This window comes from Sturnira hondurensis, unplaced genomic scaffold (assembly GCF_014824575.4).
Source record: "Sturnira hondurensis isolate 20B ecotype Veracruz unplaced genomic scaffold, ASM1482457v3 Scaffold0021490, whole genome shotgun sequence".
NCBI classification, from domain to species: Eukaryota; Metazoa; Chordata; class Mammalia; order Chiroptera; family Phyllostomidae; genus Sturnira; species Sturnira hondurensis.
Genome location: NW_028094121.1, coordinates 82,254 through 108,881, shown reverse-complemented (window position 1 = coordinate 108,881; position 26,628 = coordinate 82,254). Strand labels below are relative to the sequence as shown.

General features: G+C 51.1%; 1 long non-coding RNA gene across 2 annotated transcripts in view; it reads left to right on the top strand.

The window, feature by feature from the left end:
• The window catches only part of LOC118977658 (uncharacterized), a 51,382-nt gene extending 41,349 nt beyond the window's left edge, over nt 1-10,033 (top strand). The window contains exons 4-5 of one of the 2 annotated variants that reach the window (XR_005064578.1): nt 7,384-7,581; nt 9,852-10,033. This is a non-coding gene — a long non-coding RNA (uncharacterized LOC118977658). Of the gene's footprint in view, nt 1-7,383; nt 8,956-9,851 lie in introns of those variants that run through there. The other variant, XR_005064577.1, reaches the window with a different exon arrangement.
• The last annotated feature ends 16,595 nt before the right edge of the window (nt 10,034-26,628 follow it).

Genomic DNA, 26,628 nt, shown 5'->3' with positions numbered 1-26,628 from the left:
GGCCCCTCCAGACAGAGATAGGTCACTCTGGGGCCCTTATAGGGAGAGGAGAGATGCCAGGAAAAGAGCCAAAAATAATACTGCCTCAATTTGAGCAAGGGAAAAATACAGTGCATTGAGTTTATGATAATCCCAGGCAAAATTCCAGAAGTTCCTTTTCTAAGCAGGGATTATAGGGAGCTGAGACAGGTTCGGTGACAGGAGGTCAGCACATGTCTGACTCTCCAGATTTGCCCTGTAAGAGGGCGATTGGAGCATGTTGTGGGAACAGAACCACAAACTCAGAATTTAAAAATAAGACTTTGCTGTTCTAAGAACTACACGGAGGAAGAAAGGGGAGAGTTCATCCGTCAGGTTCTGGAATCCACCACACCCCATCTCCTCACATATTAAAATTACAGGCTTCCTTTTATAGCAGAGTAAACTCAAGAGCGCTGCCCAAATCTGCCTGGTGGTCAGCAATGGAGGAGGAGCCTGGGGAGCTCAAGTGAGGAAGATGACACCTCCTGGGGTAACGGCTTTTTGGCAACATGCATTAGAGAGAAGGGGTTAGTATTGGTCCAAGAAGGCACTTGGGATCTAGGATGTTTAGATTTTATCCAGGGGAAATAAAAACATCAAAAATATGAATACAATTCTCTCAGAATACATGGCCTGGGTGAAGGAGGGGCTGATTTTCTTGGCAGGTACCTCTAGCACTGAGGTCAACCCTGCAGCTGATGAGGCGTTTGGAACGTCTCTCACGTTGTGGATGTTAGTGCAGAAATAGGGACCACATCTTAGGGTAGCTCAGCCTTCTACACGTAGCTGGTTGAACCGCTCTGCCCAGGATTGGAGGAATTGATTCTGTTACAGAGGACTTTGCCGCCTCGATGGCTCAGAGCATCCACAGCGTGGTCCTTCCACTAATGCTCAAGGGCGTCTGCTCTGGATGTGCCCTGTGTGGGGGGCAGGTGTAGAGGAAGGGAATGGGCGAATGGAAAACCCTGCCGGATGCCCCCTGGCCCTGAGACTGGTCCTGTACTGTGCTCCATCTGCCTGTGTGGCCTGGCTGTTTCTATTGCGGAGGCCATAAAGTGGGGACAGCCGAAGCTTCCGGTCTGGAGTTGGACCGACTCCCACCCCCACCCCAGACCATTCAGTCCCAGCTCTGCCATTTACCAGTAGTGCCGTAGGCAAGTTAATAATTTACCCATGCTTCACTTTCTTCATCTGGAAATGTGACTAAGAGTGGTATCTGGCGAATAGGGTTAAAGTCCTGGCTGGATTTCATTTTTTGACTTGTGACCCACAGGAAAGAACACATCTTTATACCCAGACCCAGGACACACTTCCGGTGTGTGCATAACTGGGAGGCTTTCCTACATCACGGCTTGTGGTTGAACTGTGATATTTTCCCTTCTATTCAGTTCTTTCATTAAGTAAAATGATGGTTAACAGCCATTAAATGGATGTTTACTATGCACATGGGCCCACAGTGTGGAAAGCACTTGTTTAAGGTCATTCTGGAGTGTTGTATTTAGTTCCAAAAGCTGTAGTTTTCTTATACATGTCATTTTTTAAGAGAACCGTTCAAGCTAAAAGGTGTCTGGAAGAGAATTACCAGAGCATTCCATTCTGTTATTTTTCCTCTTTCTTCTTCTTCTTCTCTCTCTCTCTCTTTTGCCTCTGATCCACTCATTTGATGGATTCTTCCTGAACTCATTTATTTACCCAGTTATCACAGGTGTACGTGCCTGTCTCATCTGGAAAAGAGACTCCGGGGAAAGACCTGTTACGAAGTCCCGTGAAGGAGGAACTAGGCCTATTCCTCACAGTCCCCTAAGCAGAACTGAGATTTCTGGGTAAAAGTGATGGGAAGCCAATTCCGGTCATCATGTAGAAGGTGTTTACTGGTCCCGGTACTTCTAGGTCACGGGTCCGGGTGCCTGTGAGAAAGTGAGTGACCAGAGGTGGGAGAAAGGACGTTACTACGAGGCCCCCAGTATTGGGTAGAGGCTGGGCTGAGGTTGGCTGTCCACCCCGCGCTCCGCCCAGCTTCGGGCTCTGCTGGAGGCACTGCGAAGGCCGCTGTGGGAATGAAGAGGAAACCAACTACTTGGGGTTCCGTGCCCTGACCTGGCAACCGCCCCCGCTGCCGCATTTCTCTTTCACACGGCGGGCTTCTCCGTGTGGTTTATTTTAGGGGGAGGAAGGTAGAGGCACTGATGCCGGCCAAAAAACCTTTAATCTCCCAACTGGGAGCTCATTAAATCCCTGAAGTTTTAGAAGCAATCATTTCCAGGATTCAGACTCATTTTTTCTCCTATAAAAGCAAGTCCATTATAATTACAGAATATGCTTTTGTTTTGCCCTCTTAAATCCAGATATAATTGAGAGTAAGAGTTAAGGAATCACAAGTATGGCAAGACCCAGGACTGAGATGTCATTTTGTGTCAGTGGTTTTTCTGCTCCCCGTGTGCCCTCCTCCCCGTCCGGCCTATCCCTGTCTATCCCTGTCCCAGGAGGAGCGAGGAGAGCCTGCCTTTGTGCTCGGCCCCTCAGGGGGTGTGGGTGAAGCAGGCTGCAATCAGAAGTCTCCTGCAGACAACTGGTCTTTCAGGCTTTCGTTGATTAAGCCTGAGGGGACTGTGCTGAAAGGAAGGGAAGAAGGAACCAGGGGGAGGTGGGTGGGTAGGTCCTGCGGGGAACTGGCAGAATCCCAGAAGGTAGTGGCTGGGAGGTCCTTGGAGGGACCTGGGAACCCAGGCACCCACGCACCTTTGATCCCCTAAAGCCACAGGGCTGTCAGCCTCCTGGAGGATTTGGGGTTAGCCTCATAGGGCTTCTCAAACATGAATGTGCCTATGAGTCACCTGGGACTCTTGATCAAATGCAGATTCGGAGTCAGTAGGCCTGCGGGTGGTGGGGGTGTGTGTGTGTGGGGGGTCCTGAGAAGCTGAATTTCTAAGGAACTATAATCAAGGACCCTGATATTGCTGGTGTTAAGGCAGTACTTTGAGTAGCAAGGAGTTCAAAGAGTCCTTTTCTTGTTTTCTGGGGGACAAAATAAACCTTCCGGACTCTTGGGCCCCCTTAGAACAGGGAAGACCCTCCCAGTGATAAGGGAACTGAATGTCCCATCAGCGTGGGGTCACAGAAAGCACCATCATTTTGGGTTTGATTTGAAAGAGCTTTCACACTTGTGCTGGTGGTTGCAGACTCACAGCCAAGGCCCAGGTGAAGCAGCATCTCCACGGGATTTGAGCGTTATTAGCCCCTCTTGCTCCAGGTTTGGATGAATCTAGTGGGATTCACCTGCTCTCCCTTCCCAGGGCGAGAAAATCCCTGGGCCTGTGTCCTTTGTTTCAGTTTCCCCAGAAGCACTTGAGCTGGGGGACATCTCCCCCTCTTCTCCACTCCAGGGGGTTAAATCCACAAAATAGCTCCTTATCTTAATGTCTTTGGGTGGAATTTTATCTGTTCCCTATCTGGCCCTCACCCAGAAGCACAGAATCCATCTGTTTGCACCCTCTCCCCCAGCCTGAGATAACAATTAAACCCAGGAGTCAGGAAAGAATGGACAGGGACACAGCAAGGTCCCTTCCCATTTTGAAGGTCTCTCTGTGTCCCTCCCTATTTTGAAGGTCTCTCTTCGGGAAGCGGCGTTAGTGTCACCCTGTTTATTTGTTCATCTCCACTTCCTTTGCGTACTTGTCCTTCCCGGGCGTATACATTATTTTGTAAAGAATAGAAAAAAGCTGACCGTTGGTAGCCTAGCCCTCCCCCTAGTTACTGCCAACCTCAGGGAAGTATTCTTAAAAGGGCCTTTGCCTTCTTTCTTCCACGTGCCTGGACACACATTTGTAAAAGGAACACTTGGTAAATACTCCTCGCCTTGAAAGTAACAGGGTCTTGTATTTGCATAGCACTTTAAACTTTTCAAAGGGATCTAGCATCAATGGGGCATCAGCTTGGGCTGGGGGCAGCATCTCATTTAATCTGCCCAGGAACTCCTAAGAGTGTTACCGAACAAGAGGTCCAAGGAGCGGGCAATACTTGGCCCACCCAGGGATGCCAAAGACTCCTTCAGAAAACAGAGGCCCCTCCCGGGGATGGTACACTAATATCTATTGGGCTCTTCTGTCCACAGCCGATTGGAAAGACATCTTTCAATGCCAGAGATTTGTGAAAAGGAAACAAAATGTTTATTTAATGCTATTCAGGCCTAATGCCTTCATTAAAATATTAAAGTCTTTTAAGGGTATACACCTACACACACACACACTCACACACACACACACAGCGCTCCCTTCTCCCACTGTCCCAACTCCAGGTACCGTGAATCAGGAAAAGAGCACACGTCCGTTTTTCAGGTCGCTGGCACTGTGAGCTGTGTCACCTGTCTAGGCAGGATCTCCAACTAATCCAAAGTCATGTGGCACCTTCNAATGTTTATTTAATGCTATTCAGGCCTAATGCCTTCATTAAAATATTAAAGTCTTTTAAGGGTATACACCTACACACACACACACACACACACACACACACACAGTGCTCCCTTCTCCCACTGTCCCAACTCCAGGTACCGTAAATCAGGAAAAGAGCACACGTCCATTTTTCAGGTCGCTGGCACGTGAGCTGTGTCTCCTGTCCAGGCAGGATCTCCAACTAATCCAAAGTCATGTGGCACCTTCCACTGGCAAGAGTTCTTTGTACCAAGTTCCAGTCAGAGTCTCTCCTGCTTTCCAGGCCACTCGGCCAAAGGGAGCACCCCAAAGCTGTGTGGGCCTCTTCTACCAAAGCCGCACTCCACCAAAAGTGCGTCTTTCTTCTTCACCTCGCCGCAGGGATCTCCATTCCGGCAAAGCTGCGTGGTTTTCCCCTTTCACCTGGCCAAGAGGAGACCCTTATTCTGCTAAAGCCACATGGCTCTTTCTCCTAGTGGCTACGGGGGTCTACATCTTTCCAAAACAGCATGGCTCTCCCCCTCACCTGGCCAAGAGGGGATCCTCACTCTGCTAAAGCCACATGGCTCTCTTGCAGGTACTGTCTCAGAGGATCAGCCCGCCAGTTCCAGCTTGGGTAGCCGCCACTCACTTCTCCCTGGCCCAAAACTTGGCCACAGCTATTTAACATATCTATGAAACCAGTTAAAGGTTATAGATATGTTAAATGACCATTCCAGAGGTTAGCTGCAAAACTGTTGCTATGCAAAACAGCTCTCAATGGCTCTGCTCCATTTGTCCCTTCCCCCAACTGACACTTGGGGGGGTGGTGAGGACATCTTATATGTCTCTCCAATATTCCTGTACACTGTGAGTTCTGGACACCATTCCAAATTTTTTTTGCCCCCCCCACCCTTGGTTGCACCCTGTATCAAGAGCCGGTGTTCGTCGTGATAGTCCTTCTCCATTGGTTCATCCACAAGTATTTAAGTGAAGGTACCTTCCCGGTTAAACCAAAAGCAGAAATGTCCATTTAAAAATGAAGTTTAAAGGAATAGAAAGCTGGAACTCTGCTTCCTTGGCCCATAGGGATGCCCCAGAAAGTTATTTCACACCCCAATCCCTAAAAGTGATAGACGGAAGTGCCGAGGTGGAGATGGTAAGGAGGGGCCTTCCTATCTCTCCAGCCATGCAAAGCCACTGAGCGACTGATTTCTTTCTTCGGGCTGTCTGTCATCAGTGAGCTGGGGAGGTGGGAAAAGGGAGCCCTGAGGCGCAGTTGTGCTGGGTCTTGTATCAGAGGGGAGATTTAGCACCAGGCTGTGCCCAAGCTTGGAGACTAGGTGCTATCTAGCAGCTGTGACATTGGGATGCCTGGAATCTAGCCCAGCAATTCCACTGGCCAACCAGGGGCCTCTGGCCTGGACGGGTGAGGCTCTAAACCTTTTAGGAAGATGGAGTGGCTGGACAGGATGCTCTCCAAGGTCTGCAACACTCTGATCTTGCAGCTTGAGAAGAGAAGTGGCTCCTTTGCCTGAGAAGTTGTGACCTGTTTTCTTTATGGGGGGGGGTGAGAGGAACGAACACACACACACACACACACACACACGGGTGTCATCCTGGGGTACATCCTGGGGATGCCGTAATGACCAAGATAGACACAATTCTTAATCTTTCTTCTCATGGAGCAGACAGAGTGTCGGGAAAGGCAGACACCGAACAAGTGACTAAACGGTTACTGCTTCACTGAGGTTAGAACAGACACCGAAGCGATGAGAAGGAGCATGCGCGGAGTGAAGGGCACAAGGGAGTTCTAGGCAGAGGGAACAGCATGTGCAAAGGCAGAGGCAGGTACAGGACTGCCATGCGGGTGGGACAGAAGGAAGCCTGAGGGTCACAGGGGGAGGAGAGATGGATGAAAGGGCAGTGGCACCTCTTTCATAGTCTGGCTCAGGCTACAGAGTCAAGTGTGGAGGCGAGGGACTGGACTGGGGGTGCTTCTCAGTTTCTTCTCCCCACCCCACCCCATCACACTCAGAGACACACAGACACACACAGCAGCCTCGGGGAGCCTTGGAAACAGCTGAGCAGGAGCTTTGTGGTAGATCATTCAGGGCAGGAAAAACTCTGTTCTTCTCCCCCCAGTCCCACTGGTGGGGGGACCTCGGGGTTTCGCCCAAGGAAAGGAAGCACTGCTTCCTGGTTTATGTTGAAATGGGAAAGACTTGCCCAAGAACAATGGCATTTTTTGTAAGACACCGCTTTGTTCTGGTGAGACCAGGAGGGGGTTTCCTTTGGGACCTTGCTGATCCCATCGCCCCCATCTGCCAACCACAACAGCCACATGGCGTTCTCCGGGACCAGCCTTTCATCTTAAGATACTTGCTCAAGCCTTGCCCTGGCTGGCTTAACCCTTCAGACGCTGCCCTGCCCAGCAGCAGCATCCAGGCCTCGAGGAGGTTCCTGGAGATCACAGGACAAGCTGGCCAGGGGAGACTTTTGGGAGAACCAATAGATGACCATCTTTGTTCTCCCATCTGAAGGGCCCTTCTGGAAAAGGAGTTCAAATCTGTCCTGGGAGTGTCTCTGCTAAAAAGAATCTTTAAAACATGAGTCAGAAGATCGTTCTTTTTACGAGTGAGGAAACTGAGGCAGAGAAAAGGAAGCGAGTTTGCTAAGGCCATACAGGGGGTTGGGGGTGGAGTCCAGGCTGAGTCCAGAGCCCTGACTCCCAGACCGGCTCCCCTCCCATGTCCTGTCCCACCGCAAATAGGCAGAACACACATTTGGGCAGGTGACTGAGGAGAGTCCCCTTTGGAGAGACCGAGGGATCTGCAGGGGCCCCGAGTGTGTGCAGGGGGGTGGAGGGGAGCAGGCTGCGTGAGGAGGGGAGTTGGTGTTTTTGACCTCACAGGCAGTGGGGGATGACTGCTGGAACCGCTCCTGTGTTTTCCAGGCACGCATGGCCGGTCCTCTGTGAATTGCCAAATGGACACGTGTAGGGAAACAATCAAGTCTATTCAGACGAGGACGTTAACAAGAAGACGGGGGGGCATGTACTCAGATAGTCAGAACAACGAGTTGGAAGGACTTCGCTTTTGCTCTCCTCCAGCTTGTTCTTTGTGCATTCTGCCTGCCATAGAAAAGGGCCCAGGTAAACGAGAGACGTCTCTCATTCCAATAAAGAGGCCCAGTGGTGGTGGTGGGAATGTCAGGGTGACGGGAGACACTGGTGACAACCCCGCGGCGGTTACAGTGACAGTATAGATGTCAGCAGTAGTGAACACCACATGACTGTGGTTATAGTAACATGGTATTGGTGTCAGCTGTGGAGACCGTGAGGTGAGTCGCGGTGGTGGTGGTGGCAGCAGTTTGGTGGGGTTAGGACAGTCATGGCAACGATAGACAGTGATGGTGAGAGGGTGAGGTGACAATGGTACGGATTATGTGGTAGCGGGCAGTGATGGCACGATGATGTTGGTGCCGATGACAGTGGTAAAGGTGATGGTGGGGTTGGTGTTGCAAAGGATGGCCATAGTTTTGGTGGTAAAATGACAGTCGTCTTGGACGGTGGTGACAGTGATGGTTGAGGCTGGTGTAAGGATAGCAGGGGTCGTTGGTCAAAATGATTTTTTCACGATGCTTTGTGTTGCTGGTGGTGATGATAGTGGTGATGGGGTTAGTGCCCACGACAGCACTCTGTCTGCTGGTGTTGATGACATCTGCCCGTCTTCACGGAACTGGTGGATGTGGGGGCTGGTATCAGTGCTAAACTTAATGGTGGCCTTGCCATCGGCTGGTAAGTGGTGATCAAGGTGGTGACCAAGGTGGTGCTCACAGTGACGGTGACGAGACAGTGGCGGGACACAGCAATAGGGAGGGCGGTCGTGGAGACAAGGGTGAAGACCGGGATGGCGGTGACTCCATGGCGAGTGGTACCGCCTCTGCAGAGACCCCTGGATTACAGGAGCTGGACACAGGTCTCCTCGCTGTGGCTGACTGTGCTGGGTGCGGGGAAAGGGTCGAACATTCCTCCAGAGCCCTCCTTCCCACAGCTGCATTCCTGGCGCAGCTCAGTTCTCCGTGCAGGAGATGGCTATCTTTGGGGGTCGGTGGGGATGACGCTGAGAAACAGGTCTGTGGCTAGGAACGTAAACAGAGAGGCTCTGTGAGGCAGGTCACCAGGACACAGGTATGTGAGGCACGCCCACGGCAGGGGCTCCACTAGGGGGCAGGGAGGCAGCCGTGGTGGCCGTGCAGGGGCTCACGTAGCTGGCAGGACAAGGGCTGTGTTTTGGCTGACTCAACAGAGCAGGCTGGGACTGATTCTCTTGGACTAATAATGTGTCTTCTCCCCGGATTAGCTCACTCAGTCCTGGCTGGGAAAAGGGGAGGGGGCAGCCTGTCCCATCCCCCCCAGAATTAAGGGCCTTGCAGGAGGCTGGGAGCAAAGTACGAGGCCCTAGGAGGACCAGTGACCGAACCTGTGTGTTGTGTCCTTGACCTCATTTCCAGTGGGCACCCATTTGGCTGGCAGGGAGCCAGCCTCCCCAGGTGTCAAGAAATCTTACCTGCCCTACCCCCTACCCTCTCACTCGCAACCCCACTCCAAGTGGCTGGTTTGCCGTGCGGTCAGATCCCCGTTCTGTTCTGCAGAAGGCAGCACAGCCTGGGAGCGAGGAGCGTGGGCGCGGAGCCAGAGCAGCTCGCTCGCTTCCCGGGTCTCCCACCCACTAACTGTGTGATGCTAGGACAGTCCCCGTACCGCTGGGCATTTGGGCTCTTTGTTTGTGAGATGGGAGCACTGGCTGCCGCTCACAGGCTGTCCTGAGACCACGCGAGTCCAGGCACACAAAGAGCCAAAATGCCTGAAAGTGCTCGATGTGCTGCCATGGATGGGCATTCCAAAGCACTTGCTGTTTATTAGTACTCCTGATTATAGGGTAACTTGAAGGGATTCGAGCTCCCTGCACCTCAGTTTTCCCACCAGGAAAATGGGGATAATTCTCAGGGTGCATAGTTGACATGGAAATTGAAGAGGACTAGCGGAGGGGAAAGAGCCTGTACAAAGTGGCACATTAGTTGTTACCGGACAGTCCGTGTCCCTCCTGGAGCAGGGGGCTCATGTGCAAAATTTGGTATCCCTGGAACACTGCTATCCCGTGGCCTCAGGATCTTGTGCCAGGCCTGCTGCCTTCTGACATCGAAGCAAATCCCTCTATGGCAGGATTTTTGCAGATCAGCAGTCCACTTCCTAGTCCTCTGCCCTCTCCCCCTCCCCCCAGGCCCCCCGGACTGACTCCCTGGGGTAGGAGGGGTGAAGGAAGAGAAGGTTCTGGGAGAGCTCTCTTTAACCCTACCTTCCTCTTTTTCTTCTCTTCCTTCTTCACTCGCTCACTCACTCATTCACTAATTCATGAACAGGACAGAGAAGTCATGGGATCTGCCCTTGTCTCAGAAGACTCTAGTTTGGAATCCAGTAAGAGAAGGAGAGGGTGAAGGAGAGGGCAAGAATGTCAAATGAAAATCAAAATTTGCTTTGCATTAAGGAAAATGACCAACAGTGATGATGCTGTCTAGTTACTATAAAACTAACATTTAAATAACAGAATGACTGTATAACCAGTTTGTTTTCTCAGCTGTAAAAGAGTTGATGATACACCCTCATGGATTTGATATTTTTTCCTGTTTGCTTGGACTTCGGGTGCAAAGACTTGAGTTGGTCACACGCCTCCCTGCTAATTTCCCCTTCCTCCCAGATCCTCACCCCCATTCCCGACTGCCCTCCTCAGTCCAGGAATTCACGCCAACGTATTTTTTAATGTCCTTAAAGTGTGTTTGTCTTTATAAAGTGTGCATTTTGGGGAATTAGTTTACAAAAATGGTATGATGCTGCGAACCTTTCTGGTCCCTACTTTTCTTACTCGACACCCTTACTTTGAGGGCCACGCATGCTCCTGTGCACAGAGTGACCTGCGCCTTCTCACTGCCGCCCAGTGCTCCATGGTAAGCATCACGCCTGCTTCACTCACTCATTTCCCCAAAGACAGACCCGCCACCGCCCCGGCCTCACAGCAGTACCGAAAGACTAGAAAGCCCTTCATGCCAAGCCTGCCCACAGTTCCTGTTCGGTGAAGTCAGCCCTGGTTACTGGTACGCTATCGTTGTTTACATCAGTGCTTCAGGCTGCTCGGTTTCCATAACGTTTAACAGTCAGTTGCACAAGCGCTTCTTGTTTGCACCTTGTTTTGACGGAGGGCTGTTTACTCCCTCACATACCACGGTCGCTCGCTAGGGTCCGCGTCCAGTGCGGGCACAGGACTGAAGACGTCAGCTTCACAAGGGCCCCATGGTCTGGAGGAGCACACCGTCCAGGAAAGGGACAGTTTGGGGCTGGGGTGGGACACAGCATGGGCAGAACCCCCGAAGTAGGATTTTAAAGGACGGTAGGAGCACACAGGCCCATGGGGGAGAGATGTCCTGAATATAGGAACACTGCGTGTGAGCGGCCAGGAGCCTGTAGCTCCTGTTTCAGAAACTTAATGACTCTGCTATGGCTGAGGCAAGGGGCATGAAGGGGAGGGGGCAGAGACAGCAGCCAGTGTTGGTTCAGCTCTTATTATGCAGCAGACACTGTTCTGAGTGAGTAAGTACAGAACGCATTTTTTTTTAAAGTTCAGTGATTTATTACATAGTGAACATCTGGCAATCTTGATCCAAGAAGAAACAGGTAACTGCCAGGACGGAACCTTTTTGAAGCCCCACAAGAGCCCTAGGAAGATGCTCTCATCCCTCCCGTTCTACAGGAACGGAAACGGAGGCTCAGGGGGGCTTATTAATGGGGCACCCAAGAGCTGACGTCAGGCTGCCTGGGCTCATAACCACAATGCACTGACCTCTGAAAAACGAGGAAAGCCCTGACCGGTGTGGCTCAGTGGGTTGGGTGTTGTCCTGAAAAGCAAAAGTTCGCCTGTTCGACTCCCATTCAGGGCACACGCCTGGGTTGCAGGTTTGGTCCCTGGCCCCAGCTGGGGTATGTTTGAGAGGCAACCAATTGATGTTTCTCTCTCATGTTGATGTTTCTTTCTCTCCCTTCTCCCCTTTCCCTCTCTCTAAAAATAAATAAACAAAATCTTTAAAAAAGAAAAGGAAGGGGAGGTGAGGTGAGATTGCAAAAGACCTCACAGGCCAGCCGAGGGGCACAGGAGAAGGTTCAGGAGAGCCCAGGGGCCATGGATGTGGGTGTCGGAGATCCCAAGAGTGGGGTGATGGTGTATGTGCTGCAAGTGTTATATGTGGATGTGAATGGATGTGTGTGTGCATGAGTGTGCGCACACAGGTGTGCCTGGGTATATGTGAGTGTGCCGGGGCTCATGTGTCTGGGAGACAGTGCAGGTCCCACTGGGTAGGTGAGTGCGTGTGGGTGTCCGTATGAGAGCGCTGCGTGTAAGTGTGGGACCCTCTGACTGTTCACGGTGCCTGCGCATGTGTCCTGTTGGCCTTGGTGTTCCTGCCTCCGTGGGGCCCCAGGGAAGCTGTCAGAGCCCATTAGCCCTGCCCGGTGTGAGGGGCCTGGTCTCGGCCGCAGAAGCTGGATGGGTGCGCATCAAAGGCAGCCCAAGCCTGCGGCCAGTGGGCGGAATAATTTAATGAGGGTCCAGGAGAGAGGCGCTGGCTGTGGGGGGGGTGGTGGGGTGGGAGGGGTGCCAGTTTGTGCCCAAGCCAGCTCCCAGGCTCCACAGCCGAGCCTCTTGTGTCTGCCTATGTGGTGGGAGAGGGCGGGCTGTGTGGGTGCCTGGCCACGCTCCCCTCCTTCCCCGTGCAGTGGGGTAGCTGCATCTGGACCCCGGGGACTCCCCGCTCCTGCCTGGACATCAGTCTAGCCCCCAGGTGTTCCAGGGAACTTCAGAGGAACCAAGGCACTAGGTCGGACGCTTTCATCCCTGAGGCTGCTCTGACCTCAGCATGACATGGAACAAGGGAGACCCATTCCCAGATCAACCGGACCAAGCCCCTCACCCGACAGAGAAGTGTGTGTGTTGGGTGTTCTTTCGTGGGCACCTTGGATCAAATAGAGAAAATGGGGGACTCCACCTAGTCCGTTTTATTATGGCCAGAAAAAGGAGGAGGTAGGAGAAGGGGGTGAGGACAGAGTGGCCTTTGCCAGGAAGCAGTTATGACGGGATGCAGCAGAATGCTGTCTTTGTCTTTAGGGTCCTGGACACACACACACACAGCCCTGTGTTGTCCAAAGGGCACCATGTGAGAACTTTCTCCTGGAGGCTTCTGTGACAAATGTCCTTTCATGGCGAGAACCTCCCGTGGGTCGTAGACCCAGCTGCAGGGTTGGGCCCAGACTCCTGCACTCCACAAAGAAGGCTTCCTCCAACTTCTAAGGCCTGGGCTCTGGAAACTCGAACCGAGGGCTGCAGATTCAGGGTCCGTCATCTGAGCCCACCCACAAGTCAGTTTTTTGTTTGTTTGTTTGTTTGGTTTTGGCTGCCACAGGACTGACAGATATTCCTGGACATAAATGCTCTAGACAGGGCCTGAACTCTCTGGTTACACACCAGCCCCACCACTCCCTGTGGCTCACACCCTCCCATTTCGCTCAGTTACATCACCTGCTTGTCACCTGAAAGTACTTGAATTTGGGATCCTGGAGCCTGAGCTCTTTGAGAGACGGGTTTGTGTATTTTAGGTGTCATAATCCAGCACAAAGTAGGTACTTGAGAGAGGTTCCTTGATTCTGGTCAGCCTCATTTCCTGTACCTTCAGCGCCCCCTTCCTTTCACTCCTCCTCTGCAGCCCACACTTAGGCTGGTCTCCGTCCCCTGAAACACCAGTTTCCCTCTGGAAAGCCTCCCGGAGAACTTCAGCTCAGCACTGAAGAGCCAGAACACGCAGCCCCACCTCCCGCCAGAGGGGCGGCTCCCGTGTTCCTGCCATGCTCTGTCGACTACTGAGTTACAGCCCCCAAACCCTGCACCGTAATGACTTGTTCCTAGTTCCTGACTTGTCCATCTTGGAGCATCTGTTAGAGAACTCTGACAGCCGTTTTGAGATTAGTTTGTATTTGATATGCACATAACATGTCACTCACTGAGAACAACTTCAGTGGCTTAATTGGCCCATCTCAAAGTGTCCTCAGGAAGCCTGAGTTAGCTGGCTCACTCACCCATTTCGGTAAATCCCACGTAGCTCTGGTTGCTTTGCTCCCAGATCCTGGTGCCTTCACCTTCCTCTTCAGTGCCTGTGGGAAGAGGCCTCATGACTCAGGGTCTGGCCCTTGAAGGAGGACAGTCCCTGATGAAGCTCCGAGTGGAAGACAAAGAGCCCACAAGCCGGGACCAGCCCTATCACCAGGCTGGCCTGGCCACTCCTGGCTCGTGAATCAGCACTTTCTGGGGATACCTGTTATGTTTGGCCAAGGCGAGCTGCCCGAGCCTGTGGGGAACTGCGGGCAGAGTGCACTTCCCAGGTATGCCCACGGCAGTGCCAGGACGCGCCCGTGTAACGCCAGGCTCCGTGTGCAGCCCCCGCCCTGGGGTCCAGCCTGAGCTGTGCAGGGTCACATCGGGGTCAGCTCGTCTCTCCGGCATCAGAAGGGTGGGCATGTGCGTGTGCAGGAGTGAGAGAACGTGTGTGTGTGTGAATAGACATGTAAGTGTGAGGACTGCGTGCGAATGAGTGTACATGGAGGTGCACTGTGTGCAACTACAGAGGAGCACATGTGTCTGTGTGTGATGAGTAGGTGTGTGCCGTGGCGTGTGCGCAGGCATACAAAACAAGTGAGGATGTGTGTGAGGTGTGAGTGACGGTCTGCGGGTGCATTCGCGGGAGTTGTGTGGCATGTGGGTGTGTATACAGGTGACTCTCTGTGACAACAAACGTGAATTTCAGTCCGGATGCTGCCACTTCCTAAATGTCTTGAGAACATAAATTCCTTCCCCTCGCTCCTTCTGTAAGATGGAATGGCAAAGACAAAGACAAGGTGCTCTCTTAAGTGCCCTTCTAGCTCTGATAGTCGACGACCCTGTGTAGAGGTCAAACACAAGTGTGTGAAAGTTGTGTGCACTCAAGTGTGTGTGTGTGTGACTGTGTATGCGAATGTGTGTGAGCAAAGGGCATGGCTTTGAATGCTGATTCCACACTTAGTAGCTGTGTGTATGAGATCTCAGCCCCGCCCCTCTCTGAGCCTCAGTTTCCTCATCTGCAAGACAGGGCTCATGATTCCTGCAAGGATGCTGTGAGGACTAGGAAATGTTTGCAAAGTGCCCAGCCCAGGACCTGGCTCAGTTTGCTGTCCACAGGAAGTGCACGCATGTGTTTGCGTGTGTGTGTGCACACAGGGACACTCATGCTGACCTGCTTGGCTGTGTGGGTTGGTCCAGAGGACAGAGTGATTGCTCAAACTTGCTCCTGCCCTCAGAGGTTTCTGATTTCTCTTGCTGGGGACACAGCCACCCAGGAGAGGTGGAATTGGGAAGCCAGCGTCCAGCTACTCGCCTGAAACCACGTGGTCCCGAGGGCTCCCTGGCGCCCCAGGCTGGCTGTCACATGAGTGCAGTGGCCTGGAAAGGAGGGTTGGTGTGGGCAGGAGATGGGCTCCCAAATCCGCTTAGAGCCCACACCGCCATCCGGTTTATTAGAGACTAAAGACATTCTTCTTCTTCTTAAAGGGTCAACTCCAGCCTGGATGGTGGCTGCGGTGAGCATGAGGTCCGAGCCCCACGCTCACCGAGAGCAAGGCTTCAGAGCCGGGGCGGACTCGGTAGGGCCTTGCCCTCAGAGTGAAGCCAGCTGGGTGCAGAGAGCCAGCAGGCCTGCGGCTGCCTGGGGTCTCGCCTCAGGGCGAGAAAGGCCCACACTCTGGGAAAAGGAGGGGGAGGGGAGGGAAAGGAAGTTTTCTAGAAGAAAGGGGCTTAAGGGACTGGTTAAGGCTGGAGAGGGAAAGGAGAGGGAAAGGCATTCTAGGCCAGAAGATCAGAGTGGGCAATTGTCAAGAGGTGGGAATGAGCACCTTGCGTGTGCGTGTATGTGTGTGTGTATGTGTGTGTGTAGGTGAGGAGTAGGGAGAGGGTGTAATGGGGGGCCTTGGCGAATCCCCAACCCAATTCTCTCATTTTCTTGGTGAGGGAACTGAGGCTGGGGAAGGGAAGGGACAGGCTTCTGGGCAGAGTGATGTCGTGACTGACTCCCAGCTTGGGTCTGGTATCTGCCTTCATTTCCTAGGTCCTGAAGAGGGCGGCGTCAAGCTGAGCTGCCATGGCCTGGCCTTCGCAAGTCCAGCAAGGGTCTTAGCGAGCCGGGGTGGGGACTTAGCAGTGACCCGTGCCTTCAGGCCAGTGGGAGGGCCTGGGTCCCCCGACAAACCCCCAAGCAGCCACTAACACCTGGACATGAGCCACCAGACCCTGGACACCCAGGCCCTGGACACCCATATAAGATCCCCCAAACTGGGCCACACACACCAGATGGGTTTCCAACTACCATGCCAGAGGAAGCCCCAACAATGTGACCTGGACAAGGCCACACCTGGATGCTGAGCCCTGAGCAAAGGCCCCAACACCTGGGCCACATTCATCTGGATAGGTTTCCCTTGCAAACCTAGAACATTCTGAGAGGGTCCCCACAACTTCACCTAGAAACCCAGTGAAGGTACCAACACGTAGGCGAAAACACATAGACAGGTGCCTACACCCCAACTGAACACTGAGAGAAGGTTCCAGTGCCTAGTCCACATGACACTGGGACCAGGTAACACCTGGATTGGCTTCCAACTCAGACCAGGAACATCCTGACTGGGCCCCCCAAACCTGACCCAGAACACCCAGAGCTGGTCCATACAGGAAATGCACTCCCCCTCCACCCTCAGTGGAACTCGTCCCAAGAGTTCTCCCAAGTGCCAAGGCCTTTTCAGGGGAAATCTGAGGTCATCTGCTACGATGTCCAAGGATGAGCACAGGGGGCAAGAGGCCAGGCCTTTGCCCTTTGCAGGGAGGGGCAGGGGCCCAGCTTAAGGGGTGGGCTTGTCTCCTACCCGATGATGGGTGGGGTGGGAGCAGGCCGGTGGGGAGCTGGGCAGAAATTTTGCACCCTGCAGCTTTCCACCTCATGCCCCCAGACAGCAGGCTTGGGGGAGGGGACGCTGGGCTCTGGGCCAAGAGATCAGGCGCCAGCCCTTGAAGCCTGCCGAGGTCAGGCGGGGGCGGGGTGGCCACTGGCGCTGCGGCCTCAGGTCCCCAGAGGGACAACGCGGCTTCTGTGCCGACACAGCAGATCAGGAGGCTCTCGGGCTGTAAATCCCTTCCGGCTGACGGCCTGAGCTGCCGGGGCCAGGCAGCGTGGGATTGGGATCGGCGAGGTGGGCTCTGAGGACGGGAGGCCATTGGCAGGACACCCCTCCCCCAGACCATCCACCTGCTCTCCGAAGGGTATTTCACCACCCCAAGGCAGCGAGGGTTATTACATTTCCCAGAGAGGGAAACTGAGGCTGAGAGAGGTGGAATCACTAAGCCAAAGTTGTGCAGCCTATTTCATGGTCAAAACCAGGTTCTTAATTAGGCCCTTTGATAAACTGTAGAATTGTTGAGAGCTAGGTGGCATCATTATTCCCATTTAACAAAAGAGGGAGCTGAGGTGCCAGAAGTTGAGGCCACCTGTCCGAGGTCCCAAGACACCTAGGGGGCGAGGCTGGGACGGGAGCCCTTGTCTGCCAACACAGCAGATGTGCCTGCAGTCACCCCTTGGACCCTCCCATCACCAAGTAGTCATGGCGCATCCAGTCAGAGGAGGCAGGCGCAGGTGTAAGTCACTGGGTCCCTCTGGTGGACAAGCGGCGGTTCTGGTTATTGAGTGTGGTGGACCCAGTGAAGGTGTGGAGTTCATCTCTCAGAGGACAGATGGGTTGAAGTTGGGAGGTAAAGTGAGGGAGACAGGTGCGTGGGTGGAGGAGTCAGGTAGGGTGGAGGGCAGGCACAGGTGAGAGTGAGGAGGGAATTGGAGGGGGAATGAACTGCTAGACCCCCTCAACCTGCCCCTAACAGCTGGGGATCCCAGGGCCTGGAAGAAGGGTCATGGAGGGGGTGGTGCTCCAGAACCCGCCTTGCTCGGGTCTGTGGGAACAGGTGGGGAGGGTCCAGTGAATTCTTTGGAATCAAAAAGCGGTGCCTTCTCAGTGCAGAGAGAGCCTGGCTGCGCCGGGTTTTGACGAGCTCCTGGCCTGAGGCAGCTCAGGAGTTTTCTCCCTGTCCTGGAACAATGTTCAACCTAAACGGCAGTGTGGGAGATCAGGGGTGGGAGGGGGTTGACGGAGGGGTGTCTGCTGAGTGTGCATGTGAGCCTCCGGGTGCGAATGTGCCCGTGTGCATCTGTGCGGGGGGCTGAGTACCTCTGTGTGACAGTCTCACTTGCATGTGACTCTGAGACAGACTGCATGCCTGCAAGGTGGGTGTGTTACGCCTGCACATGTTGTTGGTGTCTGGGCCTCTTTACCTCCTCTGGATCCGCGCTATCTCTCTGGGGTTGTGCGATTGTGGCTGTACCGTATCTGCGAGTGCTCCCTGTGTCTGAGGCTCTGCCTCCCTCCCGCCCCGCCCCAACGGGGCCATTAATGCCACTTTGCTGCCTGAGTGTGCAGAGGAATGTGGGGGGCAAGGAGAGAAGGGAGCCCGTGTCCCAGGCTGCAGGCCTCCTGGTTATGGAAAACTACTGAGGCCTCCCGCAGCTGGCAGGCCAGGCCAGCCCACAGCCAGGCTCTGCACATTTGCCCTCCCAGGCTTCCCCCACCCCCTTTCTCCAGGGGCCGAGGACCTGCTGAGATGCGTCCTCCACTGAGCAGTCAGTGCAGCCTCTCCCTGCCACCTCTTCCCAGATGGTCAGGCCCCTCCCTGAGCTTCAGCCTCTCCGGGGGGAAAGTGAGGGGGTGAGATAAATATTTTCTCTGAAGTCCTTCCCAGTCCGAACATTCTCTCCATTCTGTGAATGTTAAAGGGATTCAAGAGGGCAAGTTCACCTCGACTTCAGGGACTGTGAAAGCATAGTGTCCTAGACTGTTAGAGCAAGAGAGGCTCCTGACGTTGGTCTATCTTGGCCCCCTCCACCTGTGGACGGGAGAACAGAGGCCTGGAGTGAGGACTCCAGACCCCTCACTTACCTTCTGGAAGGGCAAGGACCCTGTGCTCAGGTCTCCTGTCCCCCATCATGCTGCTTTTCAGCACAGTCTGCTCGGCATGGACGGAGAGGCACTCCAGATGGCCTTGGGGGATGGGAGGGCTGGACACACGGAGACGCAGCTGAGCCTGTCTGGCACCTGGTGGCCAGAGAACATGGGTTAACTGTGGAAGTGGGCAGGTGAGGGATGCAGTCAGGATGGGGGCTGGGAAGGCACCAACTGAGCACAGTGGACCAAAGGGACTGAAAAAGTGTCTGAGCTATACAGGCAGGTCCTTGGAGGCCAGGTGGGAAAGTGTGAACATTACCCAATAAAGGCAGATGAGCAGTGGAGCTGAATGGTTAGGGCAGGTGCCCTGCAGCCATATCAGACCATCTGCGTCCAAATCTTAGTTCCAAGACTTCAGTGACTGTGTAATTACCCATCTAAGTATGAGCAGGGAACTTAAATTTTTTTTAAAAGATTTTATTTATCCTTAGAGTGAGGGGAAAGGAGGGAGAAAGAGAGGGAGAGAAACATCGATGTGCTAGAGAAACATTGATCAGTTGCCTCTCACAAGCCCCCAACTGGGGACCTGGCCAGCACCCCAGGCGTGTGTCCTGACCAGGAATCTAACTGGCGACCTTTCTGTTCCCAGTCCAGCGCTTACTCACTGAGCCACGCCAGCTGGGCAGGCACTCACTTTTCGTTTGTCTTTGAAATGCAGATAAGACTGGTACTACCCTCACACGGTTGTTGCAGGGAATAAATGATACATGAGGATCCAGAGAAAGCGCTCAATGCCTGACGCATAGCAAGGGCTCAGTGGTTGTTCACAATGATACTGCTGAAATAAGCTGTGCTGTCCACTCGGGCGGCTGGAGGGAAAGGGAGTGAAAGCAGGGAGACCGGTGGGGAGTCCACACGCGAGAGGTGTGGAGGTCCAGGATGGTATTCCTGAGAGAAGCAGCAGACCAGGCTGAGGCTCAGAAGGCCTGGTGTGCAGGAGTGTGGGCGGAACTCGCCCACTGAGTGGCTGTGGAGTGTGAACCAGCCGTTAAGAAGGGCTCCCCCCCGTCGTGGGGGAGGCAGTGAGCCTTCACTGTGGTTTGCAGAGACGGGTCTGTTAGAGAAGTACTTGAGAAATGACTTAACCACCTGGGGACAACTCCATGTGGCAGAGGAGGGCTGAGGAAACGAGGCGAGCCGTGGCCGGAGAGGGCGAAGGAAGATGGGCATCAAGGAGGAGGGTGCAGCCAAGAGAGTCCGTTGCTGGGGAACTAGAGAGGGATTTGGAGAAAGAGAGACAGGCCGAGAGAAAGACTATTCAGGGGCCACTGTTTGGGCCATGAGAGGCTGCCAGCGACCCCTGTAGATTCCACTCTGGAAAGCAGGGCCAAACCCGAAGCTGCAGCCGTGAGGGATTGGGGAATGGAATGAGGAGAGTGGGGACAGCCGAGGGTCTTGTGCAACTGCCTACGACCTTGGCTGAGAAGAGGGAGCTGCCCGAGGCAGCCACACCAAGAGGGTTTTGAGCCTCGGAGTGAAGGGGGACACCGGGGTATCCTCCCTATATTTCAGGTGGAGAAACTGAGGCATAAGGAGGTCAGGAGGCTCGTGCAAAGCTGTACTAAATAATGAGGAGGACAGCTGCTCAAGATCCCTGACTTTCAACGGAGTTTTAATGGTTAAGTGGACAGTTGAAATAGTATAACACACATGTACACGGACATGTTAGGATCATAGATGTAAAACATGTTTATTGGACAAATCTGGAAACCCACAAAAGTGCAAAGGAAAGTCCAAAAAAATCATAAAAACCATGTGTAATTCCACCACCCAGAGGTAAGTATTTTTACCTTGGTGTGTTAAGACCGCCCATTTCTTTGCTCTGCCCTTGCACGTGAATGCACCCTAGGATCATGTGCCCACTGTTCTGTGGATCTGTTGTTTCCACTAACAACATGTCACGGATGCTTTCCCCTTAGGGCTCACAGTTTAGTTTGGGAGGTGAGGTTCAGGGCTGAGATCCCAAGGGCAGGATCCTGAGGCAGTGTCTTACCGTGTATCTCGCTCGGGGCAGCTGCTGGAGCACCAGATGAGGAGCCCACAGGACTGGCGCATTGCGTCCTGGATTGGCTAGCAGCCCACTGTGCTGCTTTCCGTAAAGTATTGGCCCTCTCTGGGTCTCAGAACCCCCGAATCTCAAAAGGGTTAAATGCAAGTCTTAAGGTTAGACACCATCACTGTAAAATGGTTGAGGGTGAAGCAAAGCAAAATCATCATGATTTTGCAGGTCGTTAAACTTCTTTGAGTCTCAATTTATTTATCTGAAAAATGGGAATCACGTTTACCCACTGAGCCTGCCAGGACTCAGTTGAGAATCAAATAAGATTGACTATTGTGATGCCTAAGAACAACTGATGTTTGGACAACCGCAATCTTCCCATATCGTCTGACTTATTCCAACCATCCTCTGAGATAGGTACTATTTCTCTGGATGAGCGAGCTGTGGCTTGGAGAGGTGAGCTCTTGTCCAAGGTCATGGGAAATAAGTGGTGGAGCTGGGCATCGAGCGCAGGTTCCCAAAGCCACGGACTGCTATACTGCAACATTCTGTGTGTGGTGCAGGCTGAGGCGAAGGGAAGAGAAGGGGAGGAGGCTGTGGCCCATTTCAGCCTCGGTTTAGCCGCTTCAGTCCCAGGCACCACCATCTGTGGGGAGTGGCTGCCCTCTGGTGTTGCAAATGTGACATGTCCCGGCAGGGAAGAGAGCAATCTGCTGCTCAGAAGTGGAGTGGCAGGAGCTCAGAATCACAACTCATCCTTGCAGAGCTTGGGAGCCCAGGGAAGGCTGGCGCACATCTCGCCCAGTGGTTTGCTGGATGGGCACCTGTGCCGCAGATGGCACCAGTGGACGCTCCAGAGACCTCTAGCTCCTTTTGCCGCTCCTCCAGTGTCATTTTGCAGGGCGAATGGCCACTTTGCCACTGTTTTATTCCTGACTTGAGTTCTAGCAGGAGGGTGTTGCGTTATTATTATGTAAACTTTACATGAATGTTTTTAAAAATATTTTTAAATTTATTTTTAGAGAGAGAGGAAGGGAAGGAGAAAGAGTGGGAGAGAAACATCAATGTGTGGTTGCCTCTCATGTGTCCCCTACTGGGGACCTGGCCTGCAACCCAGGCGTGTGCCCTGGCTAGGAATCGAACCAGAGACCCTTTGGTTCTCAGGCCCATGCTCAATCCACTGAGCTACACCAGCCAGGGCTACATTAATGTTTTATATGCACTTTTGTCTCTATGATTCAACTCAATAGAAAAAAAAAGTGTTGCCAGTCCCAATGGGGTGATTTTTACTCTCCTGGCTGCCGGAAATGTCATTGGGCCACCATCAAATTGCAAAGCGGTGTGGACAACACCTGAGGTTGTGTGCTTTACAGGGCCTCACCACTGGCCAGCCCATTTTAAAGTCACCATAACCTCGTGAAGACTTTTAAAAAAATTATCTTTTTGTACACGAGAAAATAGACTCAAGGTCATATTCATACCAGTTTGAAGGCAGGGAACTTTCCGAGAGTTCACACTGCCCCCTGTGGTAGCCTTATGCGTCCATCAGGCAATAGCAGCCCACCGAGATACCCATCAGCTCCGAAACCCAAAGGTGTTGGGCTTCTTTCATTGTGACTAGAGATGCCAGATGCAACCACTACCCTTCCCTTGGTGGAGATATGCTGGTATTAATCTTGGAGGGAGTATTTTAATGTGCTAGAGACTACTGGGAGCAAGAAATTTCACTAAGTTGGTAAGTATCAATTTTTGAGGGATTTATTTCATATCCTCTGGTACCTATGTTAACAATTCTCAAATTTCTATTACAACTCTCAAAGTCCAAGTCTTTCTCTATCAGCTCTATAACTTTGATTATACAATAAGCAAGGCTATGAATTCAACTTGTATGTAATTGGGTTAACCACAGGAACAGACTCTGGGTTGGGTTCCCGGATGTTGTGCTAGAAAAAACAAAGATTCCCCCCTCCCCCCCAGTAATTGTATTTTCTAGCTTTCTACCCACCATTCAGCTGAGAATTTAAAGTTCTAAGCTCGTCGTCCTTTTCTTTTTAAGAAAATTGGTTGCAACCAATTGAAAATTGGTTGCAACCCAGGCATGTGCCCTGACTGGGAATTGAACCGCGATCCTTTGGTTCACAGGCCTGTACTTAATCCACTGAGCTACACCAGCCAGGGCCACATGTACTTGTTTCTTAAAATTTTTTTTCAACACTGTTTTGTAGTTTTCCACAAGGTCTCCAGTGTTCTCAGAGGAAGGCAGCCAAACCCATGGTTTTTGTATTTTTTTCCACCATAATACTTGTTTGTTTTCTTAATGCTGAATTTAACAGTTCTTTGTATATGTATTTAAATATTTGTTATTGATTGATTCTAGAAAGAGAGGAAGGGGGCAAGAGTAAGAGAGAAGGAAACATTGATTTGTTGTTCCGCATATTTATGCATCATTCATTGGTTGCTTCTGGTATGTGCCCTGACTGGAGATTGGACCCTCAACCCCAGTGTATCGGGACAGCTCTCTAACCAACAGAGCTACCTGGCCAGGGCTGTACTATTTGATAATAGTCCTTTAGCAGATGTGTCTTGTGAAAATATTTTCCCCAGTGTGTAAGCTTGTCTTCTCATTCTTGACATTGTCTTTTACAAAGTGGAAGTTTTTATTTTTAATAAATTCTAGCTCATCATTTTTTCTTCTATGAATTGTGTCTTTGGTGTTGGATCTAAAAAGTCATATTTATACTCAAGGCCATGTACATTCTCCTGTATGCCATCATCTAGGGGTTTTATGATTTTGCGTTTCACATTTAAGTGTGTGACCCATTTGCAGTTAATATTTGTGAAGGGAGTAAGATCTGTGTGAACATTACTTTTTTTGCGTGTGGGTGTCTAATTGTTCAACACCATCTGTTGAAAAGACTATCTTTGCAGTACGATGGTGTAGCTTTTGCTCCGTCAAACGTCAGTAGACTACAGGTATGTGGCTTTATTTCTGGACCTTCTATTCTGCTCCATTGATCTATTTGCTTATTCTCTCACCAATATCACACTATCTTGATTACTGTAGTTTTATAGCAAGTCTTCAAGTTGGGCAGTGTCAGTCTTCAAACTTTGTTCTTTCAGTGTTTGGTGACTACTCTAGGTCTTCTTCGGTTCCACAGACGAGGTCTGTCCAGGAGGTGTCCAGCCATGTAATAGGAAAAAAAGATATATATTGAAGAATATACAAGAAACAGTGACGCCTCAATCCCCTTCAAAGGCACCTTGCAACCTCATACAGTTCCAGTTTCCATCAGCTGCCCTGTTGTATTTTCCTGCATTTCATTGATGATCTGAAATCTTTTCCCTTTCAAAGGTGATTTTAGTTGTGGGAAAGGCCAGAAGTCACAGGGTGCCAAATCTAGGCTGTAAGGGGGCTGAGTCACCTGGGTGATTTGATGTTTCACAAAAAACTCTGCACAAGACAGGATGCATGAGTGGGCACATTGTCATGATGAGGCTGCCAGTCACCTGCTGTGGCCTTCAGAATCGTTGAATTAGCTTCTGTGGAATCCTTTTTTAAGGATTGTGTTCACTATTCAGGGTTTCTTAGCGGTCTATCTAAATTTGGGATGGCCCTGGATGATGCGGCATCAGCCTGTGGACCAAAAGGTCACTGATTTGATTCCTGGTCAGGGCACATGCCTGGGTTGCGGGCCAGGTTCCCAGTTGGAAGGGTGCAAGAGGCAATTGGTCAATGCTTCTTTCACACATCCATGTTTCTCTTTCTCTTCCTCCCTCCTTCCCCCCTCTTTAAAAATAAATAATAAAAATTTTAAATTCTTTAAATTTGGGATAGATTTTTCTATTTCTACAAAAGAGGTCATTGGATGGGTATTGTACCAAATCTGTAGATTACATTGGGTGGTATTGACATTTTAACAATATTGTGTCTTCTAATCTATGAACATGGGATGTCTTTCCATGTACATGTTTCTTTTTTTTTTTTACTAATTTTATTTCTTTTCTATTTTATTTATCTTTAGAAGGGAAGGGAAGGAGAGAGGGAGAAAAATATCGATGTATGGTTGCTTCTCGTGCATCCCCTGCTGGGAACTGGCCTGCAACCCAGGCATGTGCCCTGACTGGGAATTCAACCGTGATCCTTTGGTTCACAGGCCCGTGCTCAGTCCACTGAGCTACACCAGCCAGGGCCCATGTACTTGTTTCTTAAAAAGTTTTTTCAACACTGTTTTGTAGTTTCCAGTGTATAAGTCTTTCACCTCATGGTTAAGTTTATTCCTAAATGTATATATATTTTATACCATTGTAAATGGATTTTTCATAATTTCCTTTTGAACTGTTCATTATTAAGTGTATAGAAATACAACTGATTTTTGTGTTGATTTTGTATCCTACAACTTTTCTGAATTCATTTATTAGTTCTAACAATTGTTTTGTGGGATTTAAAGGGTTTTCTACATATAAGATCATGTTGTCTGTGAACAGAGATAATTCTTCTTTGCCAATGGGGAGGCCTTCTGTGTCTTTTTCCTGCCTGACTGCCAGCCTAGCGTTCCCACTACTGTGTCGGATAGAGCAGGGAAGTGGGCCTTCTTGTCTTGTTCTTGGTCCCAGAGGAAAAGCTTTCAGTCTTTTGTTACTGAGTATGATGTTGGCTGTGGCCTTTTCATGTGTATACCCAGCTGCTTTTAAATGTCTGAATTTCCCTAAGATCTCATCTCTTCTTCTCGGGGCTTTACGCGTTCTGTTGCGTTCCTCCGCCTATCGTCTCCAAGCCTCCAAACCCCCGTGGGTCTGCAGTTCTACTGCAGTTTGCGTGAGACGTGCAGTCTGCCACTGCTGACAACGGGCTCCGCCTGTGTCACTGCTCCCACCCGAGTGGGAGGAAACAGAAACCAGTCCCTTGGACAGCCCCAGTCACGCCAAAGCATTGCAAACAAATTCTATTCTTTTCTGGAAGGAAAATTCAAGAATTGGGTGACTTCCTTCTGATTGTGCTGGACCTGGGAAGGGGTTGGCAAAGATATGTAAAAAAGTCATGAAACTTCCTACGGCTTTTAGTTTTGCTTTTTTAAAAAAAGACTTTATTTATTTTTACTGCATGTCTCCAGCCAGGGACCTGGCCAGCAACCCAGACATGTGTCCTGACTGGGAATCAAACTGGCAACACTTTGGTTTGCGGGATGACACTACACCCACTGAGCCACCCAATCAGGGTGTAATTTTGCATTTTCTTAATCAGGCATTTGTTGGTAGTTGCAGCCCCTTGACTGGCTTCTAGAGCTCCCACTCAGCTATTTCTAGTCAATCTGTTTGTTGTTGTTTTCTTGATCTTTCCATTGGAGCAGAAGGGTCTGGAGGTTCTGATATGACTGTCAGAAGCTCTAATGGTCTTATTTTATTTTATTTTTTAAAATATTTTATTTATTTATTTTTAGAGAGAGGGGAAGGGAAGGAGAAAGAGAGGGAGAGAAACATCAATGTGTGGTTACCTCTCATGTGTCCCCTATTGGGGACCTGGCCTGCAACCCAGGCATGTGCCCTGACTGGGAATCAAACCCATGATCCTTTGCTTCACAGGCCCATGCTCAATCCGCTGAGCTACACCAGCCAGGGATAGTGGTTTTATTTTTTTAAAAAATTTCACGTTTAGGTGTATGATAGTCAACTTGAAACAGATTTTTTATGATTACCCGGTTTTTAATTTTAACTCCATTATGTTCTTATTATGTGGCGTTGTTGGGAAGGTAACCTTTCTGTATCTCATTTTCTTCATTGTAGTATCTACCTCACAGAGTTGTTGTGAGGCATTTGCATATATGTATGTGTGCAAAAGACTCAGAAACATGACTGGGAAATAGTACATCCTTAATAAATGCTACTTGCCATGAATATTTGCATATCCTTTTGATCCAATGCCTTGGAAGCTTAGAGAAGACCGACCTAATTAAGTCTAAAAAAAAATTTCCAGCCAAGAT